The following is a 16,800-nucleotide window of genomic DNA, read 5'->3' as shown; positions in this document are numbered from 1 at the left end:
TTTTGCTCTGGGACTGTGCGATTGCTTGGAATTACATCATCAAACCTTCCGACCCCTGATTAAGATACATCTATACTTTGCTTCTAATTTCCTCTTCGCTAAGGGTAGGTTACTAGTTCATTTAACATTAGGGCCTTGATAATATATGCTTGCACAAAGTGCACTTTGTACATTTACACTTACTTGTAATGCTTGATTTTAATACATTTCCATTCATACATTTTGAACCATGATTCGACATTGATTTTAGAATCTACCGGAAGCGCACTATATACAAAAGCATATTACCGTGCCCTTGGGCAGATGCTGTAAGAGGTCGGCTCTCTCTTCAGTGCACTCATCTCCTGGTCAGCTTACTCTTTTCATCATGCCCTCCAGCCACCTCTCTTTTCCTCCTAGTATCTCCTCTAATCATCATCACAAGCCCATGGGGCAACACACAGAAATTTACTCCCACCTGCATCTCTTCCACCACCTTACAGACATTCTCCAGCCATAAACTCCCACATTGCCCCCTAACACAACCAATACTTTTCACGGTGCTTGGTCCCTGGTCCAAGCGTCTGTGATCATTAGCAGCTAATAAAAACTGCAAAATATATATAATGTGTAAATGTTTTGGATTGTCACCCTACAACCCAGTTTATGAGTACATGTGCTCCTTATATATTCAGCCTTACATACAGCATTTGTTGTCGAGACGCTTCTGCGATACACAAGATGTACACATACAGACGTCGAAAGCCGGGTTCTCCAAAGTCGGTCCAGAATTTTCATATAACTATATTTATCTAAATGGGGATATGCTAAAAGTCTGGTATGGATCCAGCCCTCCAGGAGAACACTGGTCTAGAGGAATCGAGCTCCAAACGTATACAACAAGAACAGCATAACCTCCAGGGAGAGCTTCTGAGGGCTCACATTCACAGGCTGAGGGGCTGCTCTGCACCTGTGCGCAAAGACCATCGAATTGCTTGCATACCGACGACTGTACGCAATGAATACATCCTAGTCGCTACTTCAATTGCGCCGCACTGACAAGTACTTGGAACGAGGCACATATTGCTTTACATAAACGAGGAGAGCAAAGCTAATACACCTTAATTGTCCTTGAGATTTTATTCTCAGGTGTGGGGTTTAATGTGCTTCGTTCATTTGCATGTTGCGGCCACATTAATCTCAATGGCAAAGAACAATCTGTCAGCTGTGGCTGGAAATAAAGACCCAACTAGTAAGTGATCCTTGAAAGGGCATACTGCTGCTGAATAGTAAACGGGGGACGTCAAGCTGGCTGGCAGTCTGGATCAGAGGACTCTAGGTGGAGTCAGGAAACCACGAATCATGGCCTTTCCGACTGAAGAAACCAAAGCACTTTGAAATTAACAGCATCTCAGCGTTCAACTACTGTATCTCCCCATAACATCAAAAAGTTTACATGACACTGCAGAAGAGGCCACATAATGAGGTAATAAGCCTTGCATTGCCTGCCAGCATTTTGACTTTTTCAGTGCTTGTTTTATCATGTTTTTTCCAAACAATTTTTGAAGGGGAGGCTGATGGTCCTGCATCAATCTAAAAAAATATTGACTAAAAGCAAAAATATTTTTTGGGTCTAAAAAACACAATACTGTAGTCCGTATAACTTAAGGGAACTATTTAGTTTGTGGATGTGCTCCCTGTTAAAGGGCAGAATATATTGCTTTGCATGACAATAAATGGCCAATAGGTGAAGAAGGTAGGCCTGGCTGAAAGCGTGTATAAGTTTATTATACAAATATTTTAGTAAAATCAAAAGGTCTTGGTTAACACCAGAACTAATAACACAGGGCAGAAGGGCGAGTGGTTGGTAAATGTCACCTAAACCCCCAGATGACAATACAGGAACTTAATACACATGTTCATTGTTATATATTTTATATAACAAAGTCTCGTCATCCTGCTTCCACACCCTCCGCCTCCTACGCAAGACCTTCAAATGGATCCGTCTTGAACACAGAAAGACTGTCACGCACGCCCTGGTCACCAGCAGACTCGACTACGGCAACGCACTCTATGCCGGAATTAACAAAAACCTCACCCACAAGCTACAGAACGTCCAGAACGCCGCCGCAAGACTGGTCCTCAACCTGCCAAAACACTGCCACATCTCCCAGCACCTGCGCACACTCCACTGGCTCCCCATCGAGGCAAGAGTCACACTCAAGATGCTCACCCAAGCACACAAGGCCCTCCACGACACCGGACCAGCATACCTAAACATCTGACTCATATTCCAAGCACCCCTCAACACCCTACGATCAGCCCAGCTCTCCTATGCCGCGGTCCCACACACCCGAAAAACCAGATCGGGAGGCCGCTCCTTCTCCTTCCTCGCGGCCAAAGCTTGGAATGACCTTCCGCTCCACCTCAGACAGACAACATCGCTCCCCATCTTCGTAAGAGATCTCAAGACCTGGCTCTTCGACGGACCCATTCCTTGATGGACCGGAACCTGCACCCCCCAGCGCTTTGAGACTCTTACGGCTGAGTAGTCGCGCTTAACAAACGCCTGATTGATTGATTGATATAACATGTTTATTTTGCTGCAGCTAAGACAGAAATAATGTATTTTCATAAACGGGCTCGTTGACTAGAAACCACAGGAGAGTTACTTAACAGTTTGCTTGCCTGTAGTGAAAAGAGCAGAACGATTCCATCATGGAACTCAGAAACTGAAATTTTAGTAAAATACATTTTGATGTGCTAAAAACATAATCTGTATGTACAAGTGTGAGGGTCTTTAAGCCACTTTCTGCAAGGCAGCGCTAGCATTGGCACTGACTGCAATTAGACTGTCCAGGGTTTGTTTAGCTTCATGAAGAGCATGGCATGAAACAAAGAGCAAAGAAAAAACCGAGGGGTTTGGGGCTGTAAATATCTAAATGAAATGGTATGCTAAGAAACTAATTAGTTGGAGGGAAGTAAATTTGACTGAGATTAGGCCTCCAAATAAATAAAATCCGCATTTCACAGAAATGAGGTTACATCTGCAAAATAACATCTCCTACCTGTGAACTATGGGTTTTAAACAATTGCTTTCTGTGCATTTCAATACTCATGGAGTTCGAACCTGCAGACAAGCTCTGGTAGTGTGTTTTAAACCAACGGATACAGTCATGAACTCAAATTTAGCAAAATGTTTGACTCTAGCAAAAAGGAAACTAGTCTATTGTGATTTGAACATAGCCAATTTGGCAGTCTAAATTAGCAGAACTATGGTTAAAAGGCTTTTAAATTAATTAAGCATAACATTTTATTTGCACAGCACGATTATCACTTAGAAAAGATACACATTTATGATCCTTGGTAAAGGTGAGAAGGAAATTAGGTTTTGTAAATCGATTTTAGAATAAAATTGTAAGCCGATAACCTAAAGGTATTTTAAGGTGGATCCTTAGATGTGTAAGAAGGACAAAGTATATGTGCTTAAAATCAAAGATTTTATTATGTATAATCCTCTCTATATATATAACGATAGGAATCTTAGACTTATATAATATGGACAAATTAAATGCGTCCAATATACTATTTTTATTAGATATTAACTTTTCTGCTTAAATAATGGTATGATTTTTAGGTACTTGTGCTTAAAGTATTGTTTTTATAACGAGAGTATTTTCTATGATCCTACATTGTATGATTTTAATTAATCAAAGAATAAAAAAATTTACTTACTTACAATTGCATTTTGTGCAATAAAAGCACTAACATAGAGCGAAAGAGAGTGTGTATGAGTTTTGTTGAATGTGCAGTCAAAGAACCTCGCTTAGCAATTTAAGAGACAGAAAACACTTTATTACACAGCCCGGACAATTCGGATGCAGGACCACCCTATACACTTGCTACTTCATATGATTCATGACCTCTAGTAACTAATGAAGGCGCCTTCTCTACATTTCTTACATTCTGCTTTAACATTTTATTTTTATAAGTGAAATTTTCATTAAAAGGCTATGGCCCTTACAGTGGTAAATCTCTAGATGATTTGTCATGCAGGCTAGAAAACAGGCAGAGGCTAATGCAGCTAATCACTTATTCTCTCTTTACCTACACTGTGTTTACTGTACAGCACTCTCGTGTCTTAAGTTTCAACATCACTATGCACACATTTAGAGATATACTCAGAAGTATGCTTCTGACAGACAAAATAATATTTATTTTACAACAGATCCAGCCAACGCAGCATTTCCTTTGTTTTGGGGCTTTGTTTGAGTGGCACTGCTATCTAAGAATTAACACGGACAAAGCTGGAACATCGTGGTGATTGCTTGATATAGAAATTAGTTTTTTCTCCTTCTGTTTTATCTCAGGCTCGAGGATGGAGCATTGATACATGGGGCGTATGAAAACAAAGCAAAATATGAGGGTGTCTGCGCCCTTTTGAAGGGAAATTTGTCTTCAAAATCACAATTTCAAGACTCGAAATATGCAGGGTCATGGAACTCTATAAATTGTTTCCAAATATATTGCTCTGGCTTGGAAATTACTGAACAATTAGTCCAGATTCGATGGGAATGTACAGAGTGTGAAGCAGATGGAGCTCTGGTTATCTGAATGACTGCTTCTTGTGCAGAATCTGAAATGGCTCTTGGAAGCATCAGCATCTGGTCAACTCTACCTCATGATTATCTTAGGATTTTCAATTTGGCAAAAACCAATTATTAAAAGTAAGGCATCTAGGTAGTTCAGTGCTGATCTTCCCTCCAAGTAGTTCATGTTTCGGTACTGCTGAGACAATACCACTGTGTTTTTAAAGTAACAAGGGACGGTTAACCCTATATTTTTATGAATAGGTGATCGAGGCAAACGGCTAAAGATCATAAACAGTTGTTCGTTTATCATCATCAGACAGCATCATGTCTTGTATCTGACACTAGATTAGCAACTCAGGATAAAAAGCCGCTTATTACAAAGATCTGATGTTTGAAGCAGATTCTCCCACCAGAATGTCTTTTCGGTCCATGCCTGAATGTTACTTCTGTACGCCCAATAATTTAACTGATCCCTGAAGTACATTTTTGCACCTCATTAAAATCATGGTGAGTGATTAGCCTAGCAAGCAAAGAAGCAAATTATGTGATGCAAGACCTCGTCTCTGTTAGACCAAAATCTTAAAAACACAAACAGATTAAGAAGGACGAAGAAAACGGCACAAAGATATTTCAGGATTGATCAGATTCGTTCCAACGTGTATTTTTGAAATACAGTCAAGGGGAAGGGTATATTTGCGATCAATTGTCAAATTACTAAAAACATTGAAAGGCAAATGATTATTCGGCATGGAAGAAATAATACATTTCCCATTAATAATGCATAAAAATAAGCACATGAAATATAGTGCCATTTGCAGTGGTGAAATTGAATCTAAACATATATAGTTTCATTTTAGGATGGTCTGTCCGCTGCACAAAAAACATAAGAAAGAAAGCTTCTGAGACTTTTGCAGAGACACAGAGAAAGTAATCACACATGTACTGGGTAACACCTTTCTGGAGACTATGTCAGCGAGAAGAAACGAGGAAGGCTTATGTTGAGGGACCTAAATCAAGAAAGTAACTGTCAGAAGTCCTCATGGTATTTGAAGGTTCAAAGCCCCTGGCCCAGTGGACTTATGACATCCTTCTGATTTTCTCATTCTGACGACCCCGCATGTGTTTCTGTGCAGGAGACTTCTGTCACGAGACTCTGAACAAGCGATCTACTTCTTAAATGTGTGTGTTGCTCCCTAACAAAGTAATGGACTCTATTGGGTGATAGGGATACCGCTAACGTGGCAGAACGATTACAGTGTTCAGGGCCATGACACGACAAATGGTTGGTGGTAGTTCATTAATAGTCATGGGCTACATGGACTGTTTTATCTGCACCCACACATCTATGAGAGCTCTATGGGTGGTAAGAGAGTGCATACATGTGGAAGACGGCCTGGGGGTTTCTCACCATTGAAGGTATGTGGAATAAAAGACAAAATGGAAAAGGTGAGATAAACAAAGTAACGGGAGAATTTGGGGGGCTCAGTTTCTTTGTTAAAACACGAAAAGATAAACTATATTACTCAAAGATGACTCAAAACTGACTTTGTAAATGTGCAAAATAAATGAAATATCCATAAGAATAAAAGTAAGTCATTATTTAATATGAAATCAATGCACCAAAAATATAAGCTATATCAAAATAATGCATTAACAAAAGTGACTCATAGAACGTAGAAATTCCAGGTGCTTGATCACAGTGGTGCATAATGGATTGAACCGCAATGGAGATATTGGAGTCACAGGCCCCACACAAATGCTTTGCTTAATTTTAATCAGACCTGTAGAAGAAAGCAAGAAATTCACATTCCCTCTATCCTACTGCAAACATCCCTCTACTGCCTTAAATATCAATTTAGCAGTGTTCAAGGTTGTATTAATCGACCAGAATTTTATCATTCAATTTTTATGCTAACAGCACACAGATGTGTTTAAGGTTTGAGAACCTTGTCTGCGTGTCTTATTTTGTACGCAATTTAAAACGTATACGAATGTGAAAATACTAAGAAGATGATAATTTCAGAATGAACTACCAGGTGTACCCAGTTGTGAGGAAAGTAAAAAAAATATATAATTTAATTGAGTGGCATAATTACCTACAATCCACAACTGGCTTTGCCTGAGTACCAACAGCGCCAGTTAAAGGTGACAGAGAACACCGCACATCATGTTAATTTTGGCCTATAAAACATTTGCCCAATTTCAGAGAGTTCCATATCTTTTGTTTTAAGGATGGAATATATTCGAAGACCCCTTGTCTTACAAATGTTTGACTTGCCATGTGCTATCTTATGCAGAGAAATGATTCGCCATTATTTAACATCCAAGAATACAGGCCATCAATCAGATAAACTCTTGAAATTGTGTAGCCTGGAGAAGGAAAGTAATGCAGTCACATCAATAAATACAATCCATAGGAAACCTCAGTTGAGAGAAACTACTGAGATGACACATTTTTCCAGATTTTTTAACCATTACATTTATTGATAGTCGTCAGAAAAAATATATATCAACGCTGCAATCAGTTTCAAAAAAGCATAATAAATAACATCTGATCATGCTCTTCTTAGTATCTTGTGTAATATCATTAATCATTTTTTATTTAAGTAAGTATCTACAGATTTGGTTTGTGGTGTTGTGAAATAACATAACATACCAGATCACTGTACAGGAAGTGTCCCGGCTACTGGCCGTCATCGGTCTGGACTCCGGAACCTTCTGTTGCCCGATTTAAACTCCTCCCGATAAACAGAAGGGCGACAAAGCGGGGAGGCTTGACACAAAAAGATAACCATTTTCTACCTGTAAACCATGCACTGGGAGGAGTAAGCAGTCCTAGCCCACTTTTTCCAGATCCTCACCAGCCCAAAGCAGGTCGGGTTTGACTTTCGAGTCATGTTGTACGTAGACCCAGGACAGAGAAACCAATGCTGCTTCATCTTCGGATAGCCGTATCATAAAGCCGCCTTTTGACTTCCGGGATCGTTGACCAAGTTACTTACCTTCGGTAACGATATATCTGTAAGATACATATATTAGTTATGGACTCCTTAGCTTAGAATTACACCCAGGTGACAGACTGGATCCGTAGAATTTTTCTTCAGCAGTACCCCTGCGCGTTGGTAGGTGGCGTCGGGCGACTCCACGTTTGTCATTGGCGTCGTGAATCGCCGGAATGACGTCGTGGTATCTACTTAGACGCTGCCCCTGCGCGGTGACGTTACTTCTTTACACAACATTTTACGCCCGAGGCGCAGAGCCATGCAAGACACTGACCACTGGTGCATTGAACTAGGGCCCTGAAAGGGAGTCACTTACTCTAGAAGTCAGCAAGCAGAACGGGGAGGATAGGTGGGGCGGTAAGGAAACCATAACTAATATATGTCTCTTACAGATATATCGATACCAAAGGTAAGTAACTTGTCCATCTGAAAGAGACTATTAGTTATGGATTCCTTACCTTAGAATACATGCCCCAGCAATACCAACCCCGGAGGTGGGCCTGCAAACCGAGTTCACACCAGGAAGTCCTGAAGAACGGAGCTGCCAAAGAAGCCGTCTCTCCGGACTTGGCTGTCCAGGCAGTAATGTTTAGCGAACGTGTGCAACGAAGCCCACGTGGCTGCCTGGCAGATGTCCTGAAGGAGGACTACATGTCTCAAAGGAGTAGTGGCTGCCGTCGTCCTGGTGGGATGGCGCGCAACCCTACTGGAGGTTCCTTTTTCGGCAAGGAATAACAAATTTTTATGCAAAGAACGACCCATCGAGAGATGGTTCGTTTTTGCACGGCCAGACCTTTCTTGGCGCCCACAAAGCCAACAAAGAGCTGATCATCCACCCGGAATTGTTTTGTGCGATCAGGATAAAATGAAAGCGCAGTTTTAGATCCAAACAGTGGAGCCTCTCCTCCTCTTTAGAAGGATGTGGGGGTGGGCAGAAGGTGGGCAAAGTGATGGTCTCTCCTATGTGGAAAGAGGTCACCACTTTGGGAAGAAAAGAAGGTCTAGTACAAAGGACAACCTTGTCCAGATGAACAGCCAGGAAAGGAGGTTGAGAAGAAAGAGCCTGAAGCTCACTCACCCTGCGAGCAGAGGTGATGGCAACTAAAACAGCAGTTTTAAGGGTCAATAGTCTGAGGGGACAATTATGTAGAGGCTTGAACGGAGAGCACATAAGGTAAGTAAGAATGAGGTTCAAATCCCACTGGGGAATTACGAAAGGAATAGTAGGAAAAAGGTGGGTAATGCCCTTAAGGAAGCCATTTACAATAGAGGACTTGAAAAGAGAAGGATGATCAGGAAGGCGGAGAAAGGCCGAAATGGCTGAAAGATAGCCTTTAAGAGTGCCCAGAGCAGAGCCCTGCTGGGTCAAAGAAATAATGAAGAGAGAACCTCTGAAAGAGGGGCAGAAACGGGATCCACAGCCTTTGTTGTGCACCATGCCCCCAATTTGTTCCATGTACAGGCGTATACCGCTTTGAGCTTTGGTGGAGGGACGCCTGGCTGCAAAGATGAAGTTACAGACTTCAGGAGAAGGTCGAAAGCTGTCAACTGTTGCCGCTCAAACTCCACGCAAGGAGGTGGAGGCTGGACAGGTTCGGGTGAAGGACCGTCTCCTGCTGCTGCAACAGAAGATCCTCCCGAAGAGGCAGTCTGATCAGAGGATTGATGGCCATGTTCAAGAGCTCGGAATACCAGACTCTTGCCCAGTCCGGAGCCACAAGAATTACTTTGACCCAGTCGCGCTTGATCTTCTTCAGCACTCTGGGCAGAAGTGGTATAGGCAGAAAGGCATATAGAAGAGCGCAACTCCACTCGCTACGAAAAGCGTCGCCTAGCAAGTGCCGCCTTGGAAATTCCAAAGCGCAAAACTGCTAACATTGCGCATTCTCTTTGGTGGCGAATACATCTAACCAAGCCTCTCCCCACTGCTTAAAGAGACCTTGCACCACCTCCGAGTGAAGACGCCATTCATGATCCATCATTCACCGTTGGCTGAGTTTGTCTGCCCTGGCGTTCAGGGAACCTGCCAGGTGTAGAACCACCAGGGACTTGCCCTGATGTTCCAGCCACTTCCAGAGCTGAAGAGCCTCCTGACGGAGGGTCCACGACCCCACCCTGTCCTGTTTGTTGCAATATCACATGGCTGTGGTGTTGTCCGTGAACACCTGCACAACTCATCCTTTGACAGAAGGAAGGAATGCCTTCGGTGCAAGACGAATCGCCAGGAGCTCCAGAAGGTTGATATGGAGCCCGGACTCCGCCGGAGACCAGAGGCCTCTGATCTCCGTCTCTTCCATGTGGCCGCCCCACCCCAGAAGTGATGCATCTGTCACCACTGTGATCTCTGGTTGGGAAAGGGAGAGGGATCTACCGTTGACCTAATCCTGGTTCGTTAGCAACCACTGCAAGTGGTGGGCAGTGCCCTCCGAGATCTGGACGCAACTGGAAAGATTCCCCTGATGGTGTGCCCACTGGAACTTCAGGTCCCACTGCAGAGCCCGCATATGCCACCTGGCACGATCCACCAGCTGGATGCAGGAGGCCATGAGGCCCAGCAACCTCAGGGACATTCTGACCGAAACCTGGCATAGATCATAATCATAGCCCGAATATCTCGGACTCGCTGTTCGGGAAGATAAACCCGAAACTGCGCTGTGTCCAGAACAGCCCGATGAAAAGGAGCTTCTGAGAGGAAATCAGGTGTGACTTCGGCACATTGATAGTGAACCCTAGCGAATGCAGGAGGTCCGCCATAGTCTGGAGGTGGGAGACGACAGCCTGGGGCGAAATCGCCTTCAAAAGTCAGTCATCGAGATAGGGGAAGACTGGGACCCGTGACATGCGCAGATGAGCTGCGACCACCTCCATTACTTTCGTGAACACCCGAGGGGCGCTGGAACACGGTGAACTGAAAATGCTCGTGGCATACCGTGAACCGTAGGTAACGCCGGTGCGTAGGCAGGACGGGGATGTGAAAATAGGCGTCCTACAAGTCCAACGCTACCATCCAGTCTCCAGGGATGAGGGCAGACAGGACCTGAGCTAATGTCAACATTTTGAACTTCTCCTTCCGGAGCAAGCGGTTGACGTCCCTGAGATCCAAGATAGGACGCAGGTCTTTGTCCTTCTTGGGTACCAGGTAGTGGGAATAACAACCACAACCTACTTCTGGTACAGGGACTCACTCGATGGCTCCCTTGGCCAAGAGAGCCGCAACTTCCTGACGGAGAAGGGCCAAGTGATCCTTCAACATGCGATGGAAAGCAGGTGGCATGGAGGGAGGGATTGTCTCCAAGGGGAGGGTGTAGCCCCTTCGGACTATCTGCAAAACCCATCTGTCTGACCTGATGTCCTGCCAGTGGGGGAGGTGATGGCGAATCCTGCCACCCACTGGCAACTGTGGCCCTGAAAAGTCGGACTAGGAAGGTTTGGTGGCTGCTGTAGAGGGGGCGCTAGTGGATTGGCCTGTCCGCTGGTCCCCAGACCCATGACGATGGGTCCCACGTCCCCAAGCGATGGCCATCAAAGGGCATGTCCAAAAGAGTGGATTGGACATGACCCAAAAAGCCAGTGGACCTCAGCCTGCCGTAGCCTCAGCCTGCCGTAGCGTTGCAGGGCTACCGACGTTGAAATCATCCTGCCTAGTGAGTTGGCGGTGTCCAACTCACATCGTGTGGCAAACTTCGCTGCATCTCTACCCTCAACAACTGCACGGGAGAGCACGGCCCGGGCCTCCCCTGGGCACTGTGGCAGCACCTGCGCGACCGTGTCCCACAGAGAGTGGGTGTAACGACCCAAAAGAAATGCGGTGTTCACCGACCACAGTCATAAGCTGGCGGAAGAAAACATCTTCTTCCCAAAATGATCCAGCTTCTTGGATTCCCTATCTGGGAGAGCAGTAGGGAACGCGCCTTTGGACGTTGAGGCTTGAACTGGCAAGCTCTCAGGGTTAGAGTGTTGGGAGAGGAAAGTGGGGTCGCCCGGAAACAGGCTGTGGTGTCAGGCAATCATCCTATCCACAGGAACCCCTGTGCTGGGCTAGAACCAGGTGCCCAGAAGGATGTCCATGAGGGCCTCATTGAACTGCAGCAGGGGGTCCGAAGAGACTGCTGCTGGTTGAAGTACCTTAGTCAGGAGGTTATTCCTGACTGCCAACATAGGTAGCTCAAGGCCCAAGGCCTCAGCCGCCCTACGCAACACCACAGCGTAGGAGGCTCCTTCCTCCGTAGCCACGGTAGGGGGAGAAAGCAGGGCTAGGTCTGGGGATGTATCCAGACCAGTGGCCTCACCCAGTTCCTCTCTCCAGTCCGGCTCTTCCAGCTGGTCTGCTAGAGGGTCAATAGACCCCTCCCAGCCCTCCTCACCCTCCTCTGGCTGCCACTCAGGGCGATAAGGAACGCCAGGATAGAACAGAGGTAGAAAAGTACCAGCTCTTCCATGTCGAGGTGGAGGCCATGGTCAACGCCGTCTGGGAACACAACCGGCGTCGGAGGGAGTGGAGGTGTCGCCAATGGATTCAGCGCCGGAGGTGTCGTGAGTTCGACTGGTGACGATCCAGATCCAGGCCTGGATCCCTGGCGTCCCTGTGGGGCCGGAGCCAAAGCCGCCGGCATCAAGGGCCTAGAACCCCCAGCCGAGTCTGTGGGGCTGGAAGGTGTGCCGGCGAAGTAGGGCTGCCCAAAGATGGAGTGGAGGGCTTCGTAAAAGTTACGAAGTTGGGCAGGGAACGCCACGGATTCCGATATGGGAGGGAGGCTCAGAGCCGACCCAACAGCCTCCGCGGGCAGAGACGGACGACTACCTTCCACAACCCGCGTCATGTAGGCTGACGGACAGGGAGAAGGCAAAGAGCGACAGTGCTTCTTCGCCTTACCCAAAGACGAAGACTTCTAAGAGGAGTGATGATGGTGACTCCGCGACTGGTCCCGCGACCTCCCTCTCGAGCGGCGCGGAGCATGACTTTGGGTCGTGGTCGCGCTCCAAACACCAGAGGCACACAAAATGTTGGTCCGTGATCGACATCAATATGTGACAAGAGTCACAAGGTTTGAAGCCGGTCCGTCGATGTGACATCCCTTGCACCAGGAGTCTAACAACTCAAAAAAAGAACTCAAGAAAAAGGCGAAAAAACTCCAGTTAAAAAAGACTAAGGGTGTCGCTCTCTCCGGATCTGCACTGGCTGGCATGGACAAAGAAAGAACTGATATCAGTGTGCAGGGGCGGTGTCTAAGTAGATACGGCGATGTCATTCTTGCGATCACGACGCCAACGACGAACGTGGAGTCGACCGACTCCAACTACTGACGCGCAGGGGTACTGCTGAAGAAAAACTCTCTGGATCCAGTCTGACACCTGGGGGTAATTCTAAGGTAAGGAATCCATAACTAATAGTTTCATTCAGATTAGGAGCTACTTTGACCTGCAGCGGAGGACACAGCAACCGCTCTGTCTTGGAGGAATCCTTTGGCAGCATTTCTCCGGCTGCACGTTTCTTGGGTTGAACCCTTCCCTTCAACGCGCATGGAGCACGTGATGGTATGGAACCTTTCATCTGCAGTATGAATGAGTACACGCGCTGGAGCGTGTCAGCTATTGTATGTTTTTGGTCACACGCTGGAGTGCATTCTTGATTGTGTGTTTTCCATGAGATGGAATACATTATTTACTGTTTTCATTACCAAAGAGCTTGAAGCTGCCCATGCGCTGGAGTGCACCCATTATGTCTTTCTTTGCCCAAGCACTTGGAAGCACCTCATTTATTATTTTGTTTGCCAAAGCGCTTGGAAAAGCCTCATCTATTATTTTATGGTTTGACAAAGCGCTAGAAGCGCCTCTACTATTATTTTGCTCTTTGCCAAAGTGCCTGGAAGCGCATCATCAATTTATTTGTTGTTTGTCGTTTGCCTATACACTGAGAGCAGCTTGGAGCGCTTACTAGGGAATAACCTCTTTCACACACTTGGAGCATTCTCATACGCCTCATACATTTTGCCTTTCTTCAGAAGAATTGAAAAACCCCACGGAGTGCGCAGTATAGTGAAAAGCACTCAGTGATGTCAACATACTTCCTCATGTTTTCCTGGATTGCGAGACCACCAACCACATCAAGGTTAGTACTCTTATTTTCCTCTCTCATGGTTACTGGTGTTCATGTGTATGCTGGAGCATGGCTTAGTTTCATATCATAACACACATATTTTGTCTATTATTGAAACCTTCAGTCTGGGTAGTCCCGAATAATTTTTTCTCTTCATCACCTTCATTCAACGTGTCTTCCTACAATTGTCCTCCCTTTTCAAGTAGATATCAAAGCATAGGGCGGGTGGGATTACACAGGAATGCCTTATGCTTTTCTGGTGTTAGATTCTGTCCCTTGTTCTGTAGGTTTCAGCCAGTTACACCAGAGGGAAACATACCCACACTATCCAGGACCTCCCTCCGCGTCCCAGTCTTCTCCCTTGTCTAATTGAGATACATTGCAAGCAAGAGGAAAGGGACTGTGCAGTTGGTTTGTATCATCTCTGCAAGGTCATGCGCAAACTCCAGGTCAGGACTGCAGTGGTCTAACACTGGTGCAGTAAAAATACACTTCCCTAATGCTTGGCTTTACAGCAATTATGCACATGAAGGCACCTAAAGGTTCTGCCTAATCAAAGATAGATATATTCAAGAGGCATATAGCACTTCATAATGACTCATGTTTCATGCACGGCTAATTTAATTAGATGTTTCATATGTCATGTTATACTTTCCTGTCTTCCAGTTTGTCACATCATGACAAATTAGCAAATTTTACTCGTCCTAAGTATTGGCATTAGATTGCAATTGAATTGGGAGAAATTAGAAGGCGTGTATGACAGTCACGTCTGCTGCCTCCAAAAGTGTGGGGCTGTTGTGCAGAGCGAGACAAGGCCAGAAACATTCACATTGGTCAGTTAATTAAGATTCTCTTCGGGGATCTTTTAGGATCATAGGATGCTAATTACCTTTTGTTTTGAACAAGATTGTATTTTTGGCTCTTGTGTTTGCAGACATACCCTGAGGGATATAGATTCGATAATTTATCATATAAATAAACCAGCCCAGATGTTTCTTGGAGCTATTCCGCTAGAAGACTCCTCTCAAGTGGTGTTGAAGATGTTATTTATAATTGATGCAATAAATATTTGACTAGCTGTCTCCTTACTTGTTGCCGGGTAAGGGACGTGGAAAATCTTGCTTTTTCCACACACAGACATCGCTGTAAGGAAAAGAGGATCTCTTGGCATGTACACGTCACTATACAGTCACTGACCTCGGAAGACAGTGCGTCACATAGCTGCAGATAAGTTTCTCCAATAAACTTACATTTTCTCTTTTAACAAGCCTACTCCTATCTGGCGGGCATTCCCACTGTGTTATCACACATTTAATCAAAACATTTGCAATGAAAAAGTACATCTGTGCAAGGTATTAACCCTAATAAGGTGATGGCACATTGTCAAAATGTGTTCGGCCTAAATAGTATGATTCATTCATGGCATTGCACATGCATGGACCCTTTTGTAAAGTACTACACTGCATTGTATTGCAACATTTAAATAGCATTTTATCTACATCTATGTGGGGTGCCGAAATGGTAGCCTACAAAATAAGATGTGCGGTTGGAGGTGCATTGTCTTTGTTTGGATCCTATGTGGAAAGTGTTTCCAGGAATTGCGAGATGAACAAGTTATATATTTATATTCGGTAACGCCCTTTCAAGTGGATACTCTGACTTCAGATTCCTCATCTTTAGAATATCCCCAGGCACCAAACTGGATATAGAAGATTTAAACAGCATTGTTCTTGTACACAGGTAGTTGGCGCAGTGCGGTTCCACGCTGACTTGGCTTTGGCCCGGAAGTGATAATGGAATAGTACATATATGTGCCACCCCTGTAAGTAAGCAGTTTCTTTCTAGATTCTGTCCACGCCTTCTGACATGTAGCCCAATAATAATCAGAGGAACCAGTCTTCAGATCCCTAGTTTGGGACTACTTTAGATGGAAAAAGAGACCCTTCTACAGAAAGGGGAGGCGGGACGGTGGTGGGGAATCTACAATTAGTTATAGTATCAACAATAAAGGACGTTGTCAAAAGTAACTTGTTCTTCTGCTGAATACTTCTGATCACAGATTCCTCGCCTTCAGAACAGGTACTAAAGCAGTACCTCTCAAGTAGATAGTTCTGAGGAATGGCTCAGATCAAAACGTTCTGCAGGACCGAACAGACAAAATGCCTTTCTTGTCAGACCTGGCTGTCGAAGCAGTAGTGCTTCATTAACGTGTGCATGGATACCCACGTTGCAGCCTGAAATATGTTCTCCCAGCCTGATCATTCGTGTGACACTAGTTTGTCTAGAGCAGTGCAGATTGGCCTTGTGTATCAAACTCTCCCCACTGGGTAATGAGAATCGACTCCTGATGTCTTGTAGTTGAAGGCCTCGTCAGCAAACTGAGGGTTCACTATCATATCCCTTTGTATCATTACACCTTTCCCTTCATCCCCTCATGCACGGGGATCCATCTGAAAGAAGACTGCCTGTGGCCCTGTGTTTCATAGATATTCTACGAGAAGACAGACTCTTATTGCTATGCTTTGACTGTTAAAGAGTAATGTTATCACACCTGTACCTACATTTCTGCCCTGCCTTATTGGGACCTGCATACTGAAATTGATCCTGTTTGGTCTCGTTCTACCCTGGACATGGCTGATGCTGGCGGTCACTGTTACTGCTTGAGAAATACGGACACTCTGATAAGTTTCCTATAGTGTAAAAGCTTTATACCTCTTACTAGTTTGCTAAAGTACTCGAATTCCCACAGAAAATGAAAAGGCTGACCAGTGAGTTTCACCTCGCTAACAAATTACTCTTGGGCCTTTACTTAGCCCCTATGAATATGCGTCAGGATCGTGGTACCCAATCTCAATAGCAAAAACAAGATTTTATGCAAATGCTTTCCTAAAAGGCTCATCTACAACACAGCTCACAATAACATGGCTGACTGGATCTTCCTCTCAGCCTTGTGAAGAGGAACCAAAGTGGCCACAGTCACATTGATGTGAACCAACTCCATGCAGATTCACAGAAAATCTCCGAGATCGTGGGAGTCATGGATAAATGTGGCACATATCAAAATACTGAAAGAGTAAACACTGAAACATGACTAGCATGCAGAAGAACGTTCCAGGCACCATAATCTTTT

General features: G+C 45.0%; 1 protein-coding gene across 3 annotated transcripts in view; it reads right to left on the bottom strand.

Moving 5' to 3' along the window:
* The window catches only part of RNGTT (RNA guanylyltransferase and 5'-phosphatase), a 1,651,651-nt gene that overhangs the window by 273,383 nt on the left and 1,361,468 nt on the right, over window positions 1-16,800 (bottom strand). The window lies entirely within an intron of this gene.

Source organism: Triturus cristatus, chromosome 6 (genome assembly GCF_964204655.1).
Source record: "Triturus cristatus chromosome 6, aTriCri1.1, whole genome shotgun sequence".
Lineage (NCBI taxonomy): Eukaryota > Metazoa > Chordata > Amphibia > Caudata > Salamandridae > Triturus > Triturus cristatus.
This window is presented reverse-complemented; position numbering and strand designations above follow the sequence as displayed.